General features: G+C 42.6%; 1 protein-coding gene across 17 annotated transcripts in view; it reads right to left on the minus strand.

The window, feature by feature from the left end:
• The window catches only part of NRCAM (neuronal cell adhesion molecule), a 253,025-nt gene that overhangs the window by 73,705 nt on the left and 155,279 nt on the right, over positions 1 to 24,041 (minus strand). Inside the window, exon 1 of one of the 17 annotated variants that reach the window (XM_046670444.1) lies at positions 15,820 to 15,845. The exons of the other annotated variants lie outside the window; for them this stretch is intronic. The gene's annotated coding sequence lies outside the window, so the exon portion shown is untranslated. Of the gene's footprint in view, positions 1 to 15,819; positions 15,846 to 24,041 lie in introns of those variants that run through there. 17 annotated transcript variants of the gene reach the window in all.

The raw sequence follows: 24,041 nt of genomic DNA on the forward strand, positions 1-24,041 counted from the left end.
AACATGATCTGCTCTCTAAGCCAATAAACAAATATGTTGATGTGACCGGATGCCCTTTGGCACACTAATTATTGCTTGGTGACCCATCAGTGACTGGCTTCACTGACTGGAAAACTAACTGGAACTGGGTGTGATTCCGCCTTGACTATGAAAGGATTTTTCAGCCGTCAGCTCGGGACAGTAATTTTTTCTATTTTGCTAAATATTTACCATAAGGAATGAGCACGTTAATGCCCATCCCTAGCCCAAACCTGTGCTTTTCAATCAAATTTTGAGTCGGAGACTATGGAAGGAAGGTTAGAAAGAAATGGACAGTGACTTCGCATGATTAACACACCAACAAAGGTTCAGTTATATCTACACAACTACACTGACATGAACGCGCCTCAGACAAACGCAGTCTGGGATTATGTGACTATAGAAATTGTAAAGATCTCTTCAAAGAACGAGGCAAACTTTGTGAGGCACTGAGGAACATGTTTCTCACTTCCTCCTAATCCAAAAAGGTGTCCCATAGTAGAGTTTCCACAGGGAATCTGGGAGCTAGAACCTGGAATAGTACTGACGGAAAGGTGGACAATTAACAGATGGTTTTACCCAAATAAGAGATGACAGAACACATCTTGATAATAGCTCAGATCTCCATTCCTCAGAGCACCATAACTGACTGTCTTATTTGATATTCATAAAAACCCCAGAAAATAGGAAAGCAGGCATCATACCCATTTAATAGATTAGAAAAAAAAAATCCTGATGGCTCTTATTCATTGAGCACCTTCCACGTGCCAGGAATCGCCTTGAGTCCGCTCCACGCATTAACTTCTCCCATCTTCCAAATAACTCCAAAAGATAAACTCCATTACATTTTCCAACTTGCTTATAAGGACTCCAAGATACGTGTTGGTAAAGTCGCCTGCTTAAGGACAGACACGCGGTACGTAAAGTGCCAGATCTAGAGCTCCAGTTCTTCTGAAAAGTTCTAGAGCTTTCAGCCGTCTCACATCACCATATCAGAGAGGCCCCTAGCATTTCCCCCGACTCATATCCTCTTGTTTTGCGTTTAGCCAATAAGCAAACAGAATTACCAAGTTTAGTCACTGATGTTGAAAAAAAAAAAAAGCACTAATGGTTTCTGAATATCTACACGAGATTTTCACAGTGTTGCCCATAGCACAACTTCAGGGGCCTCTGCACACTGGATTCCATATGAATAGTGCAGCTGGAATTGGACCACATGCTGGCCCAGCCTTGTAAAGGAAACACAAGTCAGGTCAGTATAGACAAGATGCACTTTAAAAAGTTAACTTTGAAAGTAGGTAATCTATGCACACGGTACAACATTCATAAGGTACAAAAAACCATATAATTCAAAGTAAGCAACCCAAAAACCCCGCTTCTCCCTTGGGAGGGTTACTATTACCAAATTTTGTGAATCTTTCTAGAGATATTTCACACATAAAGAAGCATAAAAGTATATAAAACAATATTTTAAGGACATCTTGGATTTAGACAATTTTTTAAAAGCCTTTTTGACAATGAAGTTAGATCACCAAAAATACCCACGTCTTTCAATGAAATCTAATTATTTGCAACTCATGAAATTATTTGGATACTGGCTTTTTCACACTTCCTTTATTTAGTCCAGCATTACAAGAAAGGAAATAGTAGACAATGATATAATTGAGAGATCTAAGACAAGGGATAAAGCATGCTTCATGAAAAGTCTATACATGTGAGACTAACAGTAACCTTGACCAAGGATGGCACCTGTTCCACACTTGTCAAGTCACTTATCTGAAGACAGTTGTCAGGATCAACCCTAAATGCCTGCCACGCTCACAGTCTGTCTTTCTGCATTGACCCCACCATCCTGACCAAGGCAGGAAGAATCGGGGGTGGGTGTCTGACCAAAGGCAGCAGCCATGTAGAGCCTGGCAGACGACTCAGCTGTGTGAGAGGGCTGAAGAGTGACCAACGAAGTGCTAACAAATTCCTTTCTCACGAGGAGGGTGAATATGAGGCAGAAAGAGAATGAGTCAACAGTTTGGAGCAGGAACAAAGGCCAAAGATCACACAGAGGCAAGGCGGCTTGAGGAACCATAAGTAAGCAGAGGCTATGAGGTGTCAAGAGCAGAAGCAAGCCAGTGGGCAGCAACAGGATCAGTAGGAACTGACTGAGTGACCGTGGCACTGGTGGAACACCTGACAGGTGATAAAAAGCACCTGCTCCTCTTGCACTGCGATAACCAGGCCTCTAAAACTCTTGGTATCCCAAACAACATTCCCATTCTCTACGAGGTTTGCCAGAATAGTGGTTGTGGTTGGAACGTCTACCTGTCTTTCTTTCATCTTGTGAATTCTTAAACAAGCCTTCACTAACGTGGTAGGTAGACTGTGACATCAGTGGTCCACAGGCAGCACTCCTCCCAGCATCCCGACCCTTGTGTAGTCCTCTCTCACAATGACTCTGGGCTTGGCCATGTGACATACTTTGGCCAATGGGATTTTAGCAAAAATTATGCAAGCAGTGCCTGAGTGAGGAGCATTTGTACACTGGGGCTTATCCTTTTGTAATGTTCCCTCCGGGAAGTTTGAGCTAGATTACTGAATGATGAGAGGCCAGTGGAAAGAGTCCCTGGGAGAGGAAAGACCATCTTGGACTTTCTGGCCCCAAGTGAGCTCCCAGCAGAAAGCAGCTACTTGTTAAACCACATGCAACAGGAGAACCAGATGTTAACCATCTGAGGGTTAATAAACCCTCAGAATTATGAGGAACAATGAGTTGTTATTGTTTTAAGCCACAAAATTTTGGGGTGGTTTGTTACATAGGAAAGATATCTGAAACAATCAATTAAGATAAACAGAGATTGGATGTTTCCTGCAACCAGAAAGACCCTAATACACACATTTAAAAGGACTGATGATTCAAATGCACACATCTCTTTATAAGATTATGGCTGGAATGACAGGAATTCTAAATGAATAGTCTGACAATGTGGGTTTTACTTCTAAAATTATCTATAAGTTTGTTTTTTTGAAGATAGACTTCTTTGTATATATGTTGGTGTAGCCAAAGGGCGGATACTTAAGGTACATTTCTACCCCTCCCACCTTCCCATCTCTGTGAATCAGACCAGAATTCTGACCGGGCTCAGTCTGGCCTCTACTCAGATCCACTCACTCTCCTACCCAAGAGGGAATCTGAAGAAATGGAGGAGGAGAAAGAGGGAAGCCAAGCAAAGTCTTAGAGACAGGTCTATTCCTTGATCACAAGGTCCATTTCCCAGTCGATTTCCTTCCACTTATAAGACAGAAACAAAGTTCCAATTTTTAAAAAGGGAAAATAGGGACCTGCTCTAAAGGTGAAGTCTGAGAAATAGAAATTTAACTCTGAATATGGGTCTTCATAGTAACATACTCAGTAACATGTGTAGAGTCATTGAAACAAGCTCTGGCTCTATTTACCTTGCTATAAACTGAGTTTTCCACAAATATCACTGAAGAGATATTAGGGTCAGAAACAGTTTATTAAAACCTTCAGCAGGGGCTGGCCCCATGGCCGAGTGGTTAAATTCGCACGCTCCGCTGCAGGCGGCCCAGTGTTTCGTTGGTTCGAATCCTGGGCGCGGACATGGCACTGCTCATCAAACCACGCTGAGGCGGCGTCCCACATGCCACAACTGGAAGGACCCAGAACGAAGAATATACAACTATGTACCGGGCGGCTTTGGGGAGAAAAAGGAAAAAATAAAATCTTTAAAAGAAAAAAAAAAAAACCTTCAGCAAAAATGGCTACGCAGGATATTAGTATTCTAAATGAGCTATACCTGATCCATTTGTCAAGTGAACAACACATGGTGAAATGGCAACCATTTAATAGTAGATGATGGCATTTTGGAACACCTGACAGGCTTGTCACTTAAAAAAAGTTATGTCACCTTTCCAAGACAAGAAGCCAGGATTTACAAACTGTTATTCTTTTTTTTTTTTTTTTTAGGAAGTTTAGCCCTGAGCTAACATCTGCTGCCAATCCTCTTCTTTTTGTGCTGAGCTAACATTCGTGCCCATCTTCCTCTACTTTATATGTGGGACGCCTGCCCCACAGGACCTAAACAGAGCATAAGTCCACACCTGGGATCTGAACCAGCAAACCCCGGGCCACTGAAGCGTAACGTGCGAACTTAACTGCTGCACCACCAGGCCGGCTCTACAAACTGTTATTCTTGCTGGATAGTATGAACCATTCAGGATGGAGATGCAGGGCAATGGTCAAAATCTCAACGTGTGCTCCTCTCCTAATGGGCATGAAGAGGTTCAAGGAGAAGAAAGAGCATGAGAGAGAATGAGCCTACACTGCAGTGAGAAATTAACTCAGGGGTCTCAGGGCTCAGCACAACACAGCTGATATCTCGTTCATGCTAATGTCCAGTGTGGCTGGGCAGGGTGCTCTGCTCCAGGCTGACAGAGGCACCACTGTGTGCTGCTGTCATCTCAACATGTGGCTTCCAGAGTCCCCAGGTTCTGCCACTCAACTCCCTCCACCCAGAGGTGACACACACATCACTTGCTCTCAACCCCACTGACCAGAATTAGTCAATGACTCCAGCCACAAGGGAGTCTGGGAAATGTCAAGTGTCTGTAGAATATTTAGTGAGCCCTTCTACCTCTGCCACAGAGACTGTGCTCAATTCACAGTAAACCTGAAGGCGCCTTTTCTGGAAAGAGTTTGACCTTCTACAGGAAGGTTGTCTTATGTTGCATCCCAGTGATCCATCAGGGAGCAGGATGAGGATGGTGAGCAAGGGCTTTGTGGGCGCTGGTTGGCTGCAGCCCCTCCTCTGTCTTCTCCCAGCTGCATTTCTGAATCACTCTTTCCTATAACTTGGGCTCCCCCCACACAAGGGCCTGGGTGCGGGGGTGAGCAGGCAGAAGGCCCAGATTTATCAAAGCCAAGGGACATCACTCCTGCCGTGTCACAGATTACTATAATCTTCACAGTAACATTTCAAAATGGACTTTGCCAAGGCATCTAGGCTCTGTATAATGAAAACAGGACCATGGGAATGAGAAATGGAGACAGACATGACTTGAAGAATTGTGTTTTCCACTTGTTATCAGTGCTGGGAAAGGTATATTACCATAAACTAAATAGCTGGAAATCCTTCATTCCAGCCTAGAGGCTATTTCATATAAAGAACAAAGCTCATTCGCTTGCTGATAGGCATTTTCTACTACAAAGGATTTACTAGCAAAACGGGAGAGCAATGTATGAAATATTTAACTCCCAGTGCATTTAATTTTCTTTAAACGGGCTAGGTGAAAATCTGCATTTATCAAAAAAATAAATCAGTAAGTGATCATTTGCTTCCAAGAGAATTTGTCAGATTTACTCCAAAGATCATCCTCTTCCCAAGCATTTAGAATACAATTCAGTTTCCAGGAAGTTAAATATTAGCTCCTCAGGAATCCATATTCTCTAGAAAAGCTAAGTACACAGAAGCATAAAGGTTAGAAACAACATTCTCTGCAATGTGAGATTTAATCAAACCAACAGTCCAAGCTTTCGAATATTCTGCTGTGTGTGAAAAGACACTGACTTCTCAGGAACCCCTCTTTTCTATGAGAAGATCGTATTCCATCTCTATTACTACTTAAACGAAAGTATACATTCCCTTGCTATGGTGTGAAAGAAATGGCAACTCAAAGAGCAGGTTAGGGTTACCATCCACAAGAAAGTATTCTTGGTCCAAGCGTCCAGCTCCCTGAAGAATCAGGACAGACAACCTCTGGTCTTCTCCAAGTTGGTTGATAAGAACATTAAACATAGAATTACTGCCTCTTTGTGTCTCTTCAGTTGAGTTCTCATGGAAAAATTTTTGCGGGTAAACGGAGAATTTATTTCCTAAAGATAAATATTTGTGTCTTTCTGGAATGAGGGGCAGTAAAAGGAAAAGTGAGGAAGGAAGACAAAGAGAAAGCAACAAAAGAAGAAATGTTGGGGATGTAAGAAGCTTCCAAGTTACATTATTATTATATTATTATCATTGTTATTACCAGTTTTTTTGGTTTGGGAATTGTGATAATTCATAAAGAAACTGGGCAGAAAAATACCTATGAAAAATGATTTTTTAGAGCATACGAAAGGAGTCACAAAGATTTCCAGGGAAATGTTTACGTAGGAGCACCTCTGTCAGGGTACACGCTTAAAACATCTCTGGGTCTCTCACAGCCCTATCTTTGAACTACGAGAGCCATACCTGCTAGAATGTGAGTGGAACCAAATACAGCAGCTACCAGTTGAGATGCTACAGCAGAAAGGAAAAAACCAAGACTAGAAATTAGAAAAAAGAGAGCTAAGCATCAGATTCTGTGAGGCTGCTGGTTACTGAATCTGATGAAGCTAGGCAAGGCAAAAATGGAGAAACGAGTATCAGCCACATGCTAATATCTCAACAAAGGGCAGAACGATTGAGCAGGCAGGGCAAGTGCCCAGGCCCTTCTCAGAGAAGAAAGGGTTTGGGGCTATCAGTGAGGCTGATCAGTGGTTTCTGGGCCTGGGTACCACTTGCTAGGTCTCTGAGTCCAGTGTAGCCAAGATAGGCAACATGTGAGGGGACATCTTGTGGAGGAGGCGATTCAACAGCCTGGGAGAGCAGCCAACAGAGTCTAGAAGTGAAAGGATTGGGTAAAGAAGAAAATCCAGGTAAGAGGCAAGAGGAGGGATGCCAAGCGAGACCACCCAGACTAAGGTATGAGACCAGAGGATGTGAGAGACAGAACCCACAGACATTCCTAGAGCTGAAAAGAACAACTGCATATGGGCTCTGTAGGGCACTGGGTGTGAATGTGGGGGTTCTCAGGCATGGACAGGAAGACACCACTAAAGGTCCTCTCTCTGCCTGGTCAGCTGGCTCAGGATTCAGAAGGTAAACACTGGGGGCCTCCGGCCACACTTCACTAGACCAAGGGCAGCATCCTAAAGATGTCCAGTCAGTGTGTTTGAGGAAGGCTTTCAAAGTTCAGGTTTTTGTCTCCTTCAAGAACTTAAAATAAGAGTGTTCTAGGCCCTTGCTAGAGTATGAAATATTAATTGTTGGTCTCTAACTCCTTCCACAAGCCTGGGAGAGAAAAAAGTTTTGTTTTGTTTTTGGAAGGCCTACCTGCCCCCCCTAGAAATAGCTCAGCAGATCTGTCAACACTCAATAGCAGCTCAGCATCAACTTCTGATGTTTTATCCAAGTTGGTTATAAGAACAGGATCTATAAATTCTCATTTTTTTCCTCTGTACTTTTTAGTTCAAGAGACCAAGTTCTTTCGTGCAGATTTTGCAAACTGTTCTAAGCTATCAGGCAGAGAAGCAAGACTCAGAAAACAACAGTCATCTTTGAAAGATGTACTTTTGGTTTGAACTGGCAGCAAGGGTTTGAATGGAGACAAGCTATCCTGCATACTTTCCTGAGTATATTTTGGTCGAGAGAAGGAAGTAAGTGATAATAATCTCTACATTGGATGCTGAGAATTCTAACTGGAGGGCAAAGGCTACAAAACTGAGAAGAAAGCCCACACTAGTGGCACAGAGGCAGTGATGCCCAAGAGGGCTGCCAGGCCTTGGCACTTTTTTAAATTGGAAACAAGCTTGGTGTTGTGGTTTTTTTTTTTTTTGCAGGGAAAGAGTCCCCCTGAGCTAACATCTGTTGCCAATCTTCCTCTTTTTTTTTCCTCCCCAAAGCCCCAGCGCATGGTTGTATATCCTGGTTGTAAGTCCTTCTAGTTCTTCTATGTGGGATGCCGCCACAGCACGGCTACTGACAGACAGGTGGTGTGGTTTCACAACTGGGAAACAAACCTGGGCCACCGAAGTGGTGAGAGTGCCAAAATTTAACCACTAGGCCATCAGGGCTGGCTCAGGCCTCGGCACTTCTAAAAGGGTAGAGCCTAAAGGGGAGAGTACTTACTTTTACTTAGAAGCGTTAAATGTGCAGCATTAGAGCTGTGTCTAAGAGCACTTAAGACAGACTTCTTTATAGGACTGATTTCAAACATTTCATTAAAAACACTCATTGCAGAGGCCAGCCTGGTGGCACAGTGGTTAAGTTCGTGCACTCCACTTCAGCGGCCTGGGGTTCACTGGTCCAGATCCCGGACATGGACCTAGTTACTGCTCATCAAGCCATGCTGTGGCAGCATCCCACATACAAAACAGAGGAAGACTGGCACAGATGTTAGCTCAGGGCCAATCTTCCTCACCAAAAAAAAAACCCCAAAACATTCACTGTATACCTATTAGGTTTTGGATACTCTAGGGTAGGGGGTGGGATTCAAAAGTGAATTTGACATAATTCATGGCCCTAAAGTGTTCAAATCTGGGCTCGGGAGAGGGAAGCGAGCTCTATGAGAAGGTAACTAAATGTGGAAACAATGTGGGAAGTGCTCCACTAGCAGCAGCATCTGAGTGATAGGAGCAGGAAGTAGAACACAACCAATCCTGCTCAAGAGGGAAGAGGAAAGACTTCAGGAGGTGAGATCTGAACTGTGCCTTGGAACCCTCCAGGCAGAGAAGATGGAAGCTGTGAGTGAAGGCACAGGGGCACCAGGATACAGGGTGTTTCCGGCAACTGCTCAAATGGGGCCACAGCACGCACAGGTGGAGGGAGGAACGGGGCAGAAATGGCGGGTTGGTGTCAAGATGTGAGTGAGCTTAAATGCTGTTTTGTGAGTTTTGACTTTATCATGATACTAGTGAGTTTCAAAGTACTAAGCTGGGTACAGAGAGTTAAAGAACTTTTCCTTCCAAAGAAGCATCAAGAATGCCATGTTCTCATGCAAAGAGTAACCGGTAGAGGGCATTTGAGAGGATTCCATTAGATTTAACTCAACAATCTGAGAATCAATTACGTACAGATCAGTGGCTGTCTGAGGCTGGGGGTGGTCAGAGAGGAGATGGATGGCGAACAGGCAGGAGGGAGCCTTTTTGAGGACAGTGCTCAGCAGAATGGATGATACAAGGCTTCTGGGGCCAAGTTACAATTATTTAAACTGACAACAGTACAGCTGGCCTCTTGACCTCTGTTATTATCACAATTAGTAATCCATGAAACTAACAGAGATGGCCAAGACATTGCTATGGCATCCAGGTGATTCTTAGTCATTTTTAAAGGAATGGAAGTCAATAGTTTTAACGTAAGAGAAGACCTTTGTGATCTTGGATTAGGTAGATTTCCTAGATATGATACTAAAAATATGACCCATAAAAGACAAAAAATGACAAACTGAACATTATCGAAATTTAAAACATTTGTTCTTCAAAAGACACCAGTAAGAAAATGCAGAGACAAGCACAGACTAGGAGCAAAATACTTACCAATCAAATAGCTAATAAAGGTCTTGTATCCACAACATATAAAAAATACCCTTACAACTCAAAAAAAAGAAGACAAACAACTCAATTAAAAAATGGGCAAAACATTTGGATAGATACTTTCCAGCAAAGATATACAAATGGCTAACAAACACATGAAAAGATATTCGATATTATTTATCATTACAGAAATGCAAATTAAAACCACAATGAGATACCACTACATACCCATTTGGATAGCTGTATTCAAAAAGACTGATCATATCAAGTGTTGGTGAGGATATGGAGAAACTAGAATTCTCCTACATGTAAAATCAGAATGCATAAAGGTATAGCCACTTGGGAAAACAGTTTGGCAATTTCTTAAAAACTAAACATATAATTATACTCTACAATCCAGCAATTCCACTCCTAGTTATCTACACAAGAGTAATGAAGACATATGTCCACAAACAGATTTGTATGCAAATGTGCAAAACAGCATTTTTTATAATAATCAAAAATCGTAAATGATGCAAAGGTCCATCAACTGGTGAAAAGATAAACAAAAAGATCTATTCATATAATGGAAAACTACACAGCAATAAGAAAGAATGAACTACTGATGTGTGCAACAAGAGGGGTAAAACCTCAAAATTACGCCAAGTGAAGGAAGCCAGACACAAAAGGCCACATTGGATTCCATTTCTATGAACTTTCTAGAAAAGTAAAACTACAGAATCAGAAACTAGACCAGTGGCTGCCTGGGGCTGGGGGGTGGGAAACGAGATTGACCAGGAACAGGCAGAAGGGAATTTGTTCAGGTGACGGTAGTGTTTTAAAGCGAGACTGGGGTGAAGTTTGCATAACTGTGTAAACTTACTAAAACTCATCAAACTCCACTTAAAATGAGTAAATTCTGTGGTATGTAACCTATGCCTCAATAAAGCTGCAGAAAAGAAAAATAACTTGAACATTCTGTTTTCCAAATCAAGACACACTTCAGAGGATATACCTATGGCCTTATTTCCGCTGATATGTGCTCCCTCATACAATATTCTAATCCCAATATAAGTTAAATAAATCTATCTCTGAATAAAGAAAACCAAGCAACACTGAGAGAAATGGCAAAAAATATATTAGTTTATGAGTCTAACCAAATTATCGGAGTGATTTTAAGAGGAGAAATGTAGAGATAGGAGTCTATTCTAACTGAAATAAATAATGCCAATGAAAATAAGCTACATTTGTCACTTTCAGGAAAAAAACATTTCTATCACCATCTGCAAATCAGTTTCCTCAATAAGAGTTCAGGATCATTTTCAGTGTTTCTCAAAATGATTTTTATGATATATTAAGACTCATTTCTACACAACCCTGATTTCGAATCAAAGTTACTTTTAATCTCACATTCACTTCCATTTCATCTAAGGCAAATGAGATATGAAAACACAAGCCACAGCAGAGGAGATCTGCTTCGTCCAGAATCTCAGAGGAGGGCGTAGGCCCCCCTCGTTACACCTGCAACGCCTCCTCCTGGTCTCCACGTCGCTTAGTGTGCTGCACTTTTAAAAGTCAATACTATTTACTTCTATTTCACCAAACAAAAATAAGAAACCAAAAGTAGAGATTAAAAACGTAAACTTCTCAAAACCACACATCTATGGACAGCTTATCTTTGACAAAGGAGCTGAGGGCATACAATGGAGAAAAGAAAGTCTTTTCAACAAATGGTGCAGGGAAAACTGGAAAGCCACATGTAAAAGAATGAAAATTGACCATTCTTTTTCACCATTCACCAAAATAAACTCAAAATGGATTAAAGACCTAAAGGTGAGACCTGAAACCATAAGGCTTCTGGAAGAAAACGTAGGCAGTACACTCTTTGACATCAGTATTAAAAGGATCTTTTCGGACGCCATGCCTTCTCAGAGAAGGGAAACAATAGAAAGAATAAACAAATGGGACTTCATCAGATTAAAGAGCTTCTTCAAGGCAAATGAAAACGGGATTGAAACAAAAAAACAACCCACTAACTGGGAAAAAATATTTGCAAGTCATATATCTGACAAAGGCTTAATATCCTTAATATATAAAGAACTCTCGCAACTCAACCACAAAACATCAAACAACCCAATCAAAAAATGGGCTGGAGACATGAACAGACATTTCTCCAAAGAAGATATACTGATGGCCAATAGGCACATGAAAAGATGCTCATCATCGCTGATCATCAGGGAAATGCAAATCAAAACTACACTAAGATATCACCTTACACCCGTTAGAATGACAAAAATATCTAAAACTAACAGCAACAAATGTTGGAGAGGTTGTGGAGAAAAAGGAACCCTCATACACTGCTGGTAGGAATGCAAACTGGTGCAGCCACTATGGAAAACAGTATGGAGATTCCTCAAAAAACTAAAAATAGAACTACCATACGATCCAGCCATCCCACTACTGGGTATTTATCCAAAGAGCCTGAAGTCAGCAGTCCCAAAAGTCCTGTGTACCCCAATGTTTATTGCAGCACTGTTTACAATAGCCAAGACGTGGAAGCAACCTAAGTGCCCATCAACAGACGAATGGATAAAGAAGATGTGGTACATATATACAATGGAATACTACTCAGCTGCAAAACAGAACAAAATCATTCCATTTGCAATAACATGGATGGACCTTGAGAGAATTATGTTAAGTGAAATAAGCCAGCGAGAGAAAGATAATCTGTGTATGACTCCACTCATATGAGGAATTTAAAACTATGGACCAAAAACAGTTTAGTGGATACCAGGGGAAAGGTGGGGTGGGGGGTGGGCACAAAGGGTGAAGTGGTGCACCTACAACATGACTGACAAACATTAATGTACAATTGAAATTTCACAAGATTGTAACCTATCAATAACTCAATAAAAAAAAAATTAAAAAAAAACCGTAAACTTCTCTAACTCAGACTCAGCTTCTGAGAAATCCGCTCCCTCAGCCAGAGAGGAGCCTGGGTGTCTGCCTGTTGGAGAAGGACGAGGTTGTCTGTGCACCAGCTGGGAACTTTGCCAAGGCTTTCTCCACCAATTAACACCCTCAGCTCCAGGGCTGAAAACGCTCACGGTAGTCCTTTGGCTGAAAGCCGGCTAAGATGGCAACAACCCAGTCTGACCACAATGTCCTCGCTTGCAGTTCTTTCTCTTAATTATTCCCAGTACCCCTGTTCTTCGGCCTCATATTTCTCCCACTCTCCAAGAATTCTCTTATCTTGACTTCCTTCTCTTTCCAGCCTAGATCCCATGGGCCATCCTTCATTTTTCTGGCTGGTCCTCTCAACTCCTTTTCCCCCTTGTTTTAACATCATGCCTGCCTAGGAAAAAACCCCAATTCAGAACAGTCTTGCCTGCAATGACAAAAGCCCCAACTCCCCATGTGGCACACACAAGTGGGGAAAGTGATAAAGTAGAAAGAAGACGGGCTGTGGACTCAGACCCTCGTTTACACCCTGACCTTGCCACTTAGAAGCTGTGTTGCATTGATTATGTTAAATCAACTCTCTGTGCCTTACTCTCCTCATTCGTAAAATGGGCTGTAGAGAGGATAAATGAAGTAAATATGTAATGCACAAGGCAACATGCCAGGAGCTCAGTGCACCCTTAGTAAATGATGACTGAGTAAATGTGACAAGGCCTGTTACACACAGCCTCCCTGTACCTTTCTAGCCTCTTTGCTTGTCACTGGCTCTATCACAAGTCTAATGAACAGACACTGAGCTCCGGGCCTTTCTCTGCTGTTCCCTCTGGCTGGAATACTTCTCCCATTCTCTACTTGATCCCCACCCTCCTCATGGCCTGGACGATGCCTACTCACTCCTGCAGACTCAGCTAAGATGTCACCCTCTAGAACTGTGCTGTCTAACTGTAGCCACTAACCACAAGTGGCTATTTAGATTTTGATTAATTAAAATTAACTACAATTAAAAATTCAGCTCCTCAGTCAGACTAACCACATTTTTGATTGCCCAATAGCCGCATGCGACTGGCTAGCAGCTGCTGGGTCGGACAGTGCTGAAGAGCACACTTTCATCACCACAGAAAGTTCAGATGGACAGAGCAGCTGCGGAGGAAAAAGTCTTTGCGAACCTTCTCCCAAAGAGACTCATGGTTTCGTGCTTTGATTGTTGACTCTTTGTTTTTCTCTATGAACTGCAAGCTTTCTGAAGTACCACCCCGATCAGTAAGAGTTTGCTAAAATGGGTTATTGAATGATTGACTAAAAAGCTTAAAAAAAAAAACACCTTATAATTTTCTGGAGGCCCCAGCCCCATGAGAAAGGGGCTCCTGATATGCGTGCTTTCAGGAGCTGGCCCTGAATGGTTCTGCCTCCTACTCCAGTCCTCAATCCACTCCTAATCCTTCTTAATTCCGTTCCTGGCCTCCTTGACTCCTGACCTCGTGCCTCTCCTCTGATGTGCGTCTTCCTAGACGGGCTGTTACATCCTGCTCTCGCGGTCCTCTCCCTGGCTTCCCTCCTCTGCCTCTCATTGTGTTCTTTTGTGGGATTGCATTTGTTCCTGGCCCCCCTGGGTCCCTAACCAGCTCAGGCAAGCCCAGCTCTAGACTATGTAGCCCCAGGATTTCTTGGCCTCTAAGAAAGGGAATTAAACAATATAGCTCTGGGAAAACATCTGATGCCAGATACGTCCCTAAATATAAAATCTCTCTGTATCCCCAGTGCCTCCAGCAGTGTCTGGCACATACCACGTGCCTTACAAGTATCTGTTGAAGGAATGGATGAGCTATTATTTTAACAGGGACTACAACCCAAGGGAGGAATGAGGTGCAAGGTGAATGAAGCTGAGAAGGAAGCAGGGCTGATACAAAGTATATTGAGCTGCTGACCACGACTGACTGTCAATCCACAGACCACAGCCCCAAGAAGCTGTATAAACTGCAGCTCAGAACGGGCCCTAGGATGGAGTGGGGAAAGGAGGAAGAATTTATCCCTGGCTCCACTTGGGCAAAGGTTTGCTCCCTGCATCTCTGGATTTCGCTTTCCAAGGCACGGGCATCTAGTGGGTCCTGCAGTGGTGTCAACACAGGAGCCTCCCACAGGTGTACTGGTGCATAGTTGACCAATGGGAATCTAGATCCAATGAATAAGTGCATCCCTGTTTCATTCCCTGGCAGACAGTTCTGAGATGCATTTCATAACCACCCCTCCCCCGACAGGTCCTGGGGGGATCAAACAGCCAATGTAATCATGCATCCTTGTGCTGGCTTTTCCCCGTTCTCTGTTTGACTTCCCCTGTCCTGCATTTCAGCTCCCTGAGATGACACTTCCAAATAAACTACCTATCACAAGCTTTGGTCTCTGGCTCAGCTATTGGGGAACCCTAGGCTAAGACAAGTGGGTGGCAGTCTTAGATTGGATTTGCAGAGTCTCACACCCAGGACTGTGCTCCAGGAGTGCAACACCCACGACTGGCCCTTGGTGGACCCACCACTCCTCCACAAGGACGCCTCAACTGCAGCGATTTCTCTCTTCCTCCCAAGGCCAACCAGGGAAAGAGGAACAGCTAGTCCCTGAGCAGTTATGTGCCCAGCCTTGTTTTAGTTTTCTTATTATCCTCTTGATAAGAATAAAGGAAACAGATTTAGAGAGGCCGGATAACTCATCTGAGATCTCACAGTGAGAATTCAAACTAAGATTTGAACCCAGTCCTGTTGGTTCAAAGCCGGTAATATTTCTAAAGCAAGCTAAGAGTAGGTAAGTCCTTGTTATTACAAGTCTTGAGCATCCCTTTTCTTCCACATTTATTCCCTGAAGATCTACAGGACAAGCTTTATACAAGATGCACATCTCTAGATGTGCAAGTTCACTCTTCTGCTGGGTCCTCTCTTCTCAGGACTCTGCACTTCGTTCTGCATCCCCTTAGGGAGCACAAGATGTCCCAAGGGCTCATACTGACCCTCACAGTGTGAAAAGTCTTTCTGCTTCACTGCCTAGAATTTTGTCCCCCTTTCTTCTTCCTGTGGGTCACATTCTTCCACCGTGAAGTCTCGTAGCTTATCTTTTTATTCCCCTTTTCCTCGTTGAAAACATAACTACAGACTCCCTTGGTGCAAATTCCTTTACTCTATGCAGAAGTGCATAAGCCACAGCTTGCAGAGGAATTTCTCAGATATCTTCAACTCCTCCTCAAGCTTGGCTACCACCTTGAATTTGGGGGCACACACCGGAAGGAAGGTGAATGTATCACAGCCCGTGGAGACCACCAAAACAACTTTCATCCGCCAAGGAGCTAAGTTAGTACAAGCACGTCTTCTGTGTGGCTTCCTCAGGAACCACCTCAATGCCCTGTGGCAGCAAACCCCAAATTCCTCCTAGACTCTAGACTCCAAGAGAAGTAACCAAATCTTATTATTTTATCTGTTGGCTTTATTTCACTCTATTCATTCAACATCTTCACAGAAGAGAATTTCATTATTCCTTACCTTTTGTTGTTGTTGTTGTTAGAAACAGAACTGATGTCCTTTCTCCCCCAGTGTGGGGATGAGAATAAGGTTAACTCCAAAGGTTAGAAAGAAAGAAATCCTTGGTGCATGAATGACACAATAGTCTGGCTTCTTCACTAACAGGTGCAAAATGGCAGTGGAGCCAATTGCAGTTCATTGCCCTAACCCTGAGCTTCCTCATCAGGCATTGCTGCAATGGGGCCTGCCTGGTGCCCGCGTCCTGCCAGCACCATCTGGCAGGTGCTAATGTTTTCCATGAACCAGACTGTGTAATTGCCTCAAATCATGGGGTGTTTCTCTGAAGCCCTTACCCCTGCCATGAGCACAACTGTCACCCAGAAACCACTTAGGAAACTAGAAGTCATTCATCTCCACGAATGACCCACTCCACAGAGCTCGGCTCCCAGGCTTCCGGGATGACTTAATCAGAAAAGCTCATTTTCATGTTGGGTGGGTGCCATCAGTGAGGAACACATGTTAGACAGCTGAAAGTGACCTGGGCCAGGCCTCACAGCAGCCCAGCAGCCTGGAGAGTTCCTGACCTTTATTTACCTTATAACACACGCATGCTTTCCTTACTCCAATCTTTCCATATTGCATTGCCTGCTGTTTCTAAAACATACCATGACAGTACTTCTATATTTAATGCTACGTACGTGAAAATATAATATAGCTTAGCATCTTTTTTTTCCTACTTCCTGTGTAAAGCTCTCTTTTCCTTTATCAAGGAAGATAAATTTAATGCTGCAGTATTTCACTTCTAATTATGCTTACATTCTCTACAAACTGAGTTATGTGTTTTTGGGTTTAATTAAAAAAGATTACACACAACTGGGACTCTTGGGGAAATCACGAGGACCTGAAGGTCATTAGGTCTCACCAAAACCAGGATTATTCTTCTATCTTTAGTTGAAATGATCACTCCAAAAATGGTCCAACCGCTATAAAAAACTGCTATTTCAGAGACATATTCATGCTCCATACTGAATGACACAGCGTTTACTGGCATCAACTGTTAATACAGTAGCTGTCTTCAGCAACCTCCTAATGGCAACCCCTTGCTTCTTATGGTCTTCTCCCGAGTTAAGACTAAAAACAAAGATCACTTCCTTGTTCTTGTAATAAACACGTATAACTCTCTTTCCCTGGGTTGTCCTCTCCTAATCAGAAATCAGAGGCTGTTTCCAGTCTGATTAACTGGACCAAGCCCTGTTCAGTTTCTAGGTTTCTAATTCTATGGGTTTTTAGGGGAAGAAAAAGTTATTCTCTCTCTCTGGGCAACGTATGATGAAAAAGCAATGATCTCAACATCTCCTCTCCCTCCAACAGCAGATGAACAGCATGGATCTCCTACCAACAGGTAATGAGCACTGACCTTACCTTTGGTCAAGGGAGGCTGAGACATTCAGGCCTGAAGCTCCATCAGGTGCTCCCAGGGGCAGTGGTGGCACCTGTGTAACCTCTGACAGCTGATGGTTCATCTCAGCCCCCCCCTCTTCTGAAGGATGTAGCAGGCAAGGCTCACACAGGGCTTCAGGGGACATAGCTGCATTTAGATAGTGGACCTGTGTGACAATATCCATGGCATACTCCCAACTGTCCCTTCCTTTATCATCTGTAGAACCCTGTTCCTTGGCACGGCATTCTCCTGGATCCTGCAGTAAACCCTGGAGCTTTGGGATACAGGCTACTGGAATGTTCCTGCCCCCGGTGGAAGGGCTCACCAGTGCCCCACCTTTGATTCAGTGGTGATGGCAGGCCACCTTGTAGATGGATCCCAATGTCCTCTGTGAGACACAGAGGATACTTCGGCACAGCTTTGTTGAGACCTACCCCAATTTGATCCAGTTTAGCAAGTGGGTAGAATCCTCCTCATCTCTCCCCATTACCTTCTAAGAAACAGTTCACACCTAGCCTCTATTTCATGCTTTCCAAATCACATAGCAGAATTTGGCTTCCTTCTGGAAACTCCCCATGTTCAAAACGCTCATGTTTTAAACTCCTCCTTCCCTATAACAACCACTATTTTCTATGTGCCAGGCTCTGTCTATCCAAAGAACTTTGCATACATTACCTTACATTATCCATACCATACATTATCTTCCCTGCGGCTCTCTCAGGTATTATTATTAACAGATAAAGGCTTGTTAATATAAAGTTTCCTAGACACTTAGCAGCATTCACAAAAAACTACAAGATTCAAGAACTAATTGGCACATTTGTACCTTGATCAGGGCAGTTCTCTTTAAATCATGACTTTCTTATTTGCACTATGTTTTACAGTAAAATACACCACTGATAGCATACCTGTTAGAGAAGAAAATTGGTGAATGAGAAATACAGTGGTCATGAAAGTGCTAGAATAATATTCAGCATTTTGGATAGATCTGAATTGTTTAAATCATTTGAAATATTTCTTCCTCATACATCTAATCTGGTTTTCATTGTTTTTCTTGAAACTTTCCATTTTTTCAATACTTAACATTGTGTGTGTGCTTTCAAATATTTTCTCTTATGTATGAGAGGTGCCACTCCCCAATGTTCTTTGTAAGGTTTCCCCACATCATTGTTGCAGATGGGGCTTTATGATTCTCAAACCTAATGAATCACTGTAAACATTTACAGAGTGGGAGCAAATAGGTTTCGACTCCCAGGCCATCAGGAATCAATTGGCAGTGGCTTCATGGTGGGCTGGGTGGAGAAGTCAGAGTCTGTGGTCGGCTGTTATTAGAGAGAAAGCCAGAGTGAGTCAGCCATGGCCACCATGGGCACGCATGGGGGGAGTGGAGCACAAGTGCCACACTTTGGCCAACCTCAGCCAATAACAAAGAAAAAACCTCTTTGGCTGCTTGTGAAGAAGAAAATCATGAAGACTCCTGTATATTTTTTTTATCACTCTCTCTCTTAGGTGAAGTCCTTTTACCTCTTTCATCATTTGTTATGCCAAAATACATAGAAATTGACAGCTTGGGTCTTTGCCTGAATGGCATATAAAAATCCTTTAGCATTATTTCTGGTGAGATAACAGGTAACAGAAAGCTACCTATGTGCTGGCTCCCCTATTTGGCGCCGCGTGGCCTCAACTTAACCTTTTTGGTTAGTACATTTTGGGTGAAGTACAAGTCATTTCTGCCTAGTCTAGCAGGATCATTTCTTTTTCTTTTTTTTAAATTTTTATTGAGTTGATGATAGGTTACAATCTTGTGAAATTTCAGTTGTACATTATTGTTTGTCAGTCGTGTTGTAGGTGCACCCCTTCACCCTTTGTGCCCACCCCTCACCCCATCTTTCCCCTGGTAGCCACTAATTTGTTCTCTTTGTCTACATTTTTAAATTCCTCATATGAGTGGAGTCATACAGAGATTGTCCTTCTTTAACTGGCTTATTTCACTTAACATAATTCCCTCAAGGTCCATCCATGTTATGGCAAATGGGACGATTTTGTTCTGTTTTACGGCTGACTAGTATTCCATTGTATATATATATATACCACATCTTTCTTTATCCAATCATCTGTTGATGGGCACTCAGGTTGCTTCCATGTCTTGGCTATTGTAAATAATGCTGCAATGAACATTGGGGTGCATAGGACTTTTGGAATTGCTGACTTCAAGCTCTTTGAATAGATACCCAGTAGTAGGATGGCTGGGTCGTATGGTAGTTCTATTTTTAATTTTTTGAGGAATCTCCATACTGTTTTCCATAGTGGCTAGCACGACCATTTCTTAAAGGCATGTCCACACTACGAAGGCAGGTATGAAGAAGTGCTGCTATCATATCACTCATAACAATGAACATTTTGGCCTGGGCATGATGGCTAAAATGAGCTCTTATTACAGAAAGAGCCTTATGGTTATGTGCCGTCTCCAAGAGTAAGCAGTCGTTGCACATGGTATGCTGTCTAGGTAAATTTAGATAATGTTTTTCTTGAGAGTCTGAGCCAAAAGAGACAAAGTCCAAAGCAGATGCAGTGTCCTCTTGTCCCTAGGTGCACAGGGTCTTCATGAAAAAACAATCTCCTACACTCTTTGAGAAATGCCAGTTATTCTCTGTGACTCACACCACCTTATATATTTAGAACTGGATGTCCTGCATCCCAAGCAGTGCTCCATCCATACCCCACACGTGAGGCCATGTTTTCCCCAAACTCACCACCATCCATTTGGGATCACCCACAGAGAAAAAAAGACTACCATCTTTATCTGTCTTTTAATGGAAATTCCTGTTAGTAAATGTAATGGGGCTGAGATTTTATCTCACTCACAAGCTAACAAGTTAGCTTGCTACGGTTTTACAGGTGCCAGGAGAGGACACGAGACTCCCGGGTCAAAGACAAAGATTTTATTACGTACAGCAATAGAAATAGCCAGAGTATTCAGAGTGTCAGCATTTTCTTGCCCTGGTTCCCAAGGGCCCAATTCCCACAGCGTGATATGAAGAGGGCCAAGCAACACTTGTGTACACAGCAGACTGCCTTACATGAGAGCAGCTGAATTCAGGGAACCCAAATCTTTTATAATGGTCAGTAAGCATGCCCGCTCTTTGCTCTAGAAGGAAACACTTTCTCTACCTTCTGAGGCTGTTCATTACACAAACATCATCAAAAAGAGAGTCTGGAACAAAGGAAAACATTATCATTTCTTAATACTTTATTATTTGAATTGGAACACTGCATTTAAATTTTAGCTTATTTGGGTTCTTTATAAGAGACAGAAAGATACTTACATTCATATATAATCTCAGATGGAAAATGCAAAGAGCTCATCAAAAGAGAACACTAATTCCAAACCAGTGGTTCTCTTTCTACACATTGTTAATTCAAAGCTTGAGGGTAAAATAGGAAAGAACCCATTAATTCACTCTGACATAAAGCTCGTTTCTTCCAAGGCATAACACTGTTTTCCCTAGGGCAGTTATTATATTCATACATAGAATCTAGGTTAGCAAAAATATTACCTGTTTCACCAGAAATCTGTACAGATAATTAAATTCCTGCTTATCTCACACAGTTGCCCCCTGTCTTATGGAATAAATTAGTACACATCAGAGGTTTTTTGTTAATTGAAACCTGTATTTAGCCATTTTCACATTAATAACTTGAATAAGTAAAATTAATTGACACTGCATTTCTTCACTGTTTAAATTAGGGATTTTTTTCTGTTTATTGTTTGTACTGTTAAAGTGTAAACACAACACCCTTGCCATAAGACATAAGAGATGATATTGTCTTCAAAGATGGGCTTTTACATGAATAAAAAGGGATCATATTAGACTTTGTAGAATCACCATGAGTAGAATTTAAAATGGCACTAGATATAAATGCTAGCAGGAAGCTATGAGTTTCCCCACAGACAGGAAAGGCAGCGGTGGATTTCATGAGTGGGGGTCCTGACAGCACCCTGGCCTGCTGATTCACGTGTGGTCCTCTGAAAGGGTGACATAAGAAGTTCGTTGTAAGTGAGGGTAAGAATCCAAAGGCTGTGCTTGTCTCAGCAGCACACACACCAACACTGCAATAGCGCGGAGATGGCTGGCTTAGGGAAACACAAACCCCAGGAGCGTTCCCTGTTCCTTAAAGTGCCTAAAAGACGCAGTTGCCTGAGGGTGATGGCGGAGCACAATTCCCCACCATCTTCCTGATTATTTCAGAGGAGAAACAAATTGGTGGGGGAGGAGAAACGCAGTGAACAAGTCCTTTGCTTTTAAAAGACATAACCATGTTAGCTATTGGACTGTCCTGGCATATGTGTAAATTTAGGAAAAACGGTGGGAGGGAAAACCTGCTGATGGCAGCCTGGGGAGTTCAGACATATGGGATCCAGCTCATAATGACTCACTCAGAAGTTGAAACAGTCTAGAGGCATCTTCCTTTATCATACTTCTTTTTTGCTGAGGAAGATTCGCCCTGAGCTAACATCTGTTGCCCATCTTCCTCTTTTTGCTGAGGAAGATTTGCCCTGAGCTAACATCTGTTGCCCACCTTCCTCTTTTTGTATGTGAGCTGCAGCCACAGCATGGCCACTGACAGAAAAGCGGTGTAGGTCAACGTCCGGGAACTGAACCCGGGCCACCAAAGTGGAGCACGTCAAACTTAACCACGAGGCCACCAGGGCTGGCCCTTTATCACTTCTTAAAAACATACAGCACTTTGTGTCAGGCATTGCCCTACTGCTTTACAAATATTAATTTATTTTAATCCTCATGATAACCTTATGAAGTACTATGATTATCCCCACTTTACAGATGAGGAAACTGAGGCACACAGCATAAGCAACTTGCCCAATGTCTCACCGTTACTAAGTGGCAAAAGCAGGACTCGAACTCAGGTAATTTGGCTTCAGAGCAGGGCTGGGACGAGGGTGAGCTAAGTGAGGCACTAGCCTTCGGGACAAAATTTAAGGGGGCACCAAAAAACTCAGTAATCAAGATAAATAATATCTTAGTGCAATATTTGAGAAAACAAATTCATGTAAAAAGCCCATTTGAACAGCTATCAAAAGTTTAAATCAAGATAGGATCACCAGTACTGATTTTCTCCTTTTGCCTTGGCTTCCAGTGCGGCTCGGCACGGCTTTGCTTCAGAGTCTGTGTGTGTCACCACTGCGGTCTACAACCTCCTTTTGAAGCATCTCTCTGTTCTTCATAGCTCTGATTTCAGTTTGCAGTTGTAGAGATGTAGTGCGCTTATTTGCTAATGTCTCTCTGCTCTTTGGAAGATGGTAAACTCCGTGAGACAGGGGCCTGTCTATCTCAGGTCACTGTTTTACCCGAGTCAGACTGGAGGAAGGACCTGATTGGAGGGTAAGAGGTGTGATGGGGCGGCTTTCCGGATGTCATAAGAAGGAAGAGACATGCCTCACACAGGTTTCACACTCAGATATGACACAGCTATGTACGTGACAGGAGGAACCCACTGAAAAGACAATGAACACAAAGCTAGACAAAATTATAATCAGTAATAATACACTCCACTAATCTGTCAGGTAAATAATCAAAAGTTTATATGCCCAAATCACAAAAGAAATTGAGCTGAAAATAACTTAGGCTGAAAGTAAATTAGAATTTTTATTAAAATTGAAAATATGACCCAGATGCTATTTCATCCTCTAGCTACAGGAGACCATAGCACTTGCAGGAGTAGAAAGGAATAAATAAAGTTTTGCAGCCATATAAAAGGTTTAAATGTACTGGAAGTCTTAGCAAGGTTCCCCGACATAGCAACCACAGTCTACTTACTGCATTATCTGATTTCACATCTGAAAGAGACACTGGTTTTCTACTCTGCGTTTGTTAGTGTTCAAAATGTTTCAGCAGATATAGCTTCCTTTATCTTCACAACCTATCATGAGCTTGGAAAATAAGAGTTTTCTGTATTTTGTAAATATTCGTTATTCCTATTTTGTATGGAGACTATATGGTTGGTTACTTGAGGGACTGCCATATGGGAAAAGGCAGCAAGATAAGAAGAGCAATAGTTTGAGGCTCAAAAATAATTCAGTGGGATGGGGGCGGCCGGGTGGCACAGCGGTTAAGTGCACAAGCTCCGCTTCAGCGGCCTGGGGTTCACTGGTTTGGATCCCGGGTGCGGACATGGCACCACTTATCAAGCCATGCTGTGGCAGGCATCCCATGTATAAAGTAGAGGAAGATAGACATGGATGTTAGCTCAGGGCCGGTCCTCCTCAGCATAAAAAAAGGGGAGGATTGGCAGCAGATGTTGGCTCAGGGCTAATCTTCCTCAAAAAAATAAAACAAAAATAACAATTCAATAGGAAAACCAACCACTTCCCCTTCCAGTATGTCCTGGATTCTGGGGTTAGAACTGGTCTTTGGGGCCTGCCATAAGAAAACTATGCTTTGTGTGACCCCTTAGAAATGACGAAGCACCCTCTTTTCTAGGCTTTCTTTATATAGAGGTTGGCACCCTGATAATTCACAGGTAGGCAACAGGTTGAATATCAGGGTTTCCCAGTTAAACCTTAAATTTAAAACTGCTATTTATGCTCAATTTCTGCTACTGAGATTTTAAATAGCTAAGTTAGCATATTAACAGACTTATTTTTACAATAATAGGAGCATCTCCAAACACACAGGTAATAACCATACTAATTCAAGATCAGTGAGTTGTGTACACTCATGTTCATAGCAGCATTATTCACAACAGCCAAAAGGTGGAGGTAGTGCAAGTGTCCAGTCATGGA

This window comes from Equus quagga, chromosome 8, assembly GCF_021613505.1.
Source record: "Equus quagga isolate Etosha38 chromosome 8, UCLA_HA_Equagga_1.0, whole genome shotgun sequence".
Classification (NCBI taxonomy): Eukaryota; Metazoa; Chordata; class Mammalia; order Perissodactyla; family Equidae; genus Equus; species Equus quagga.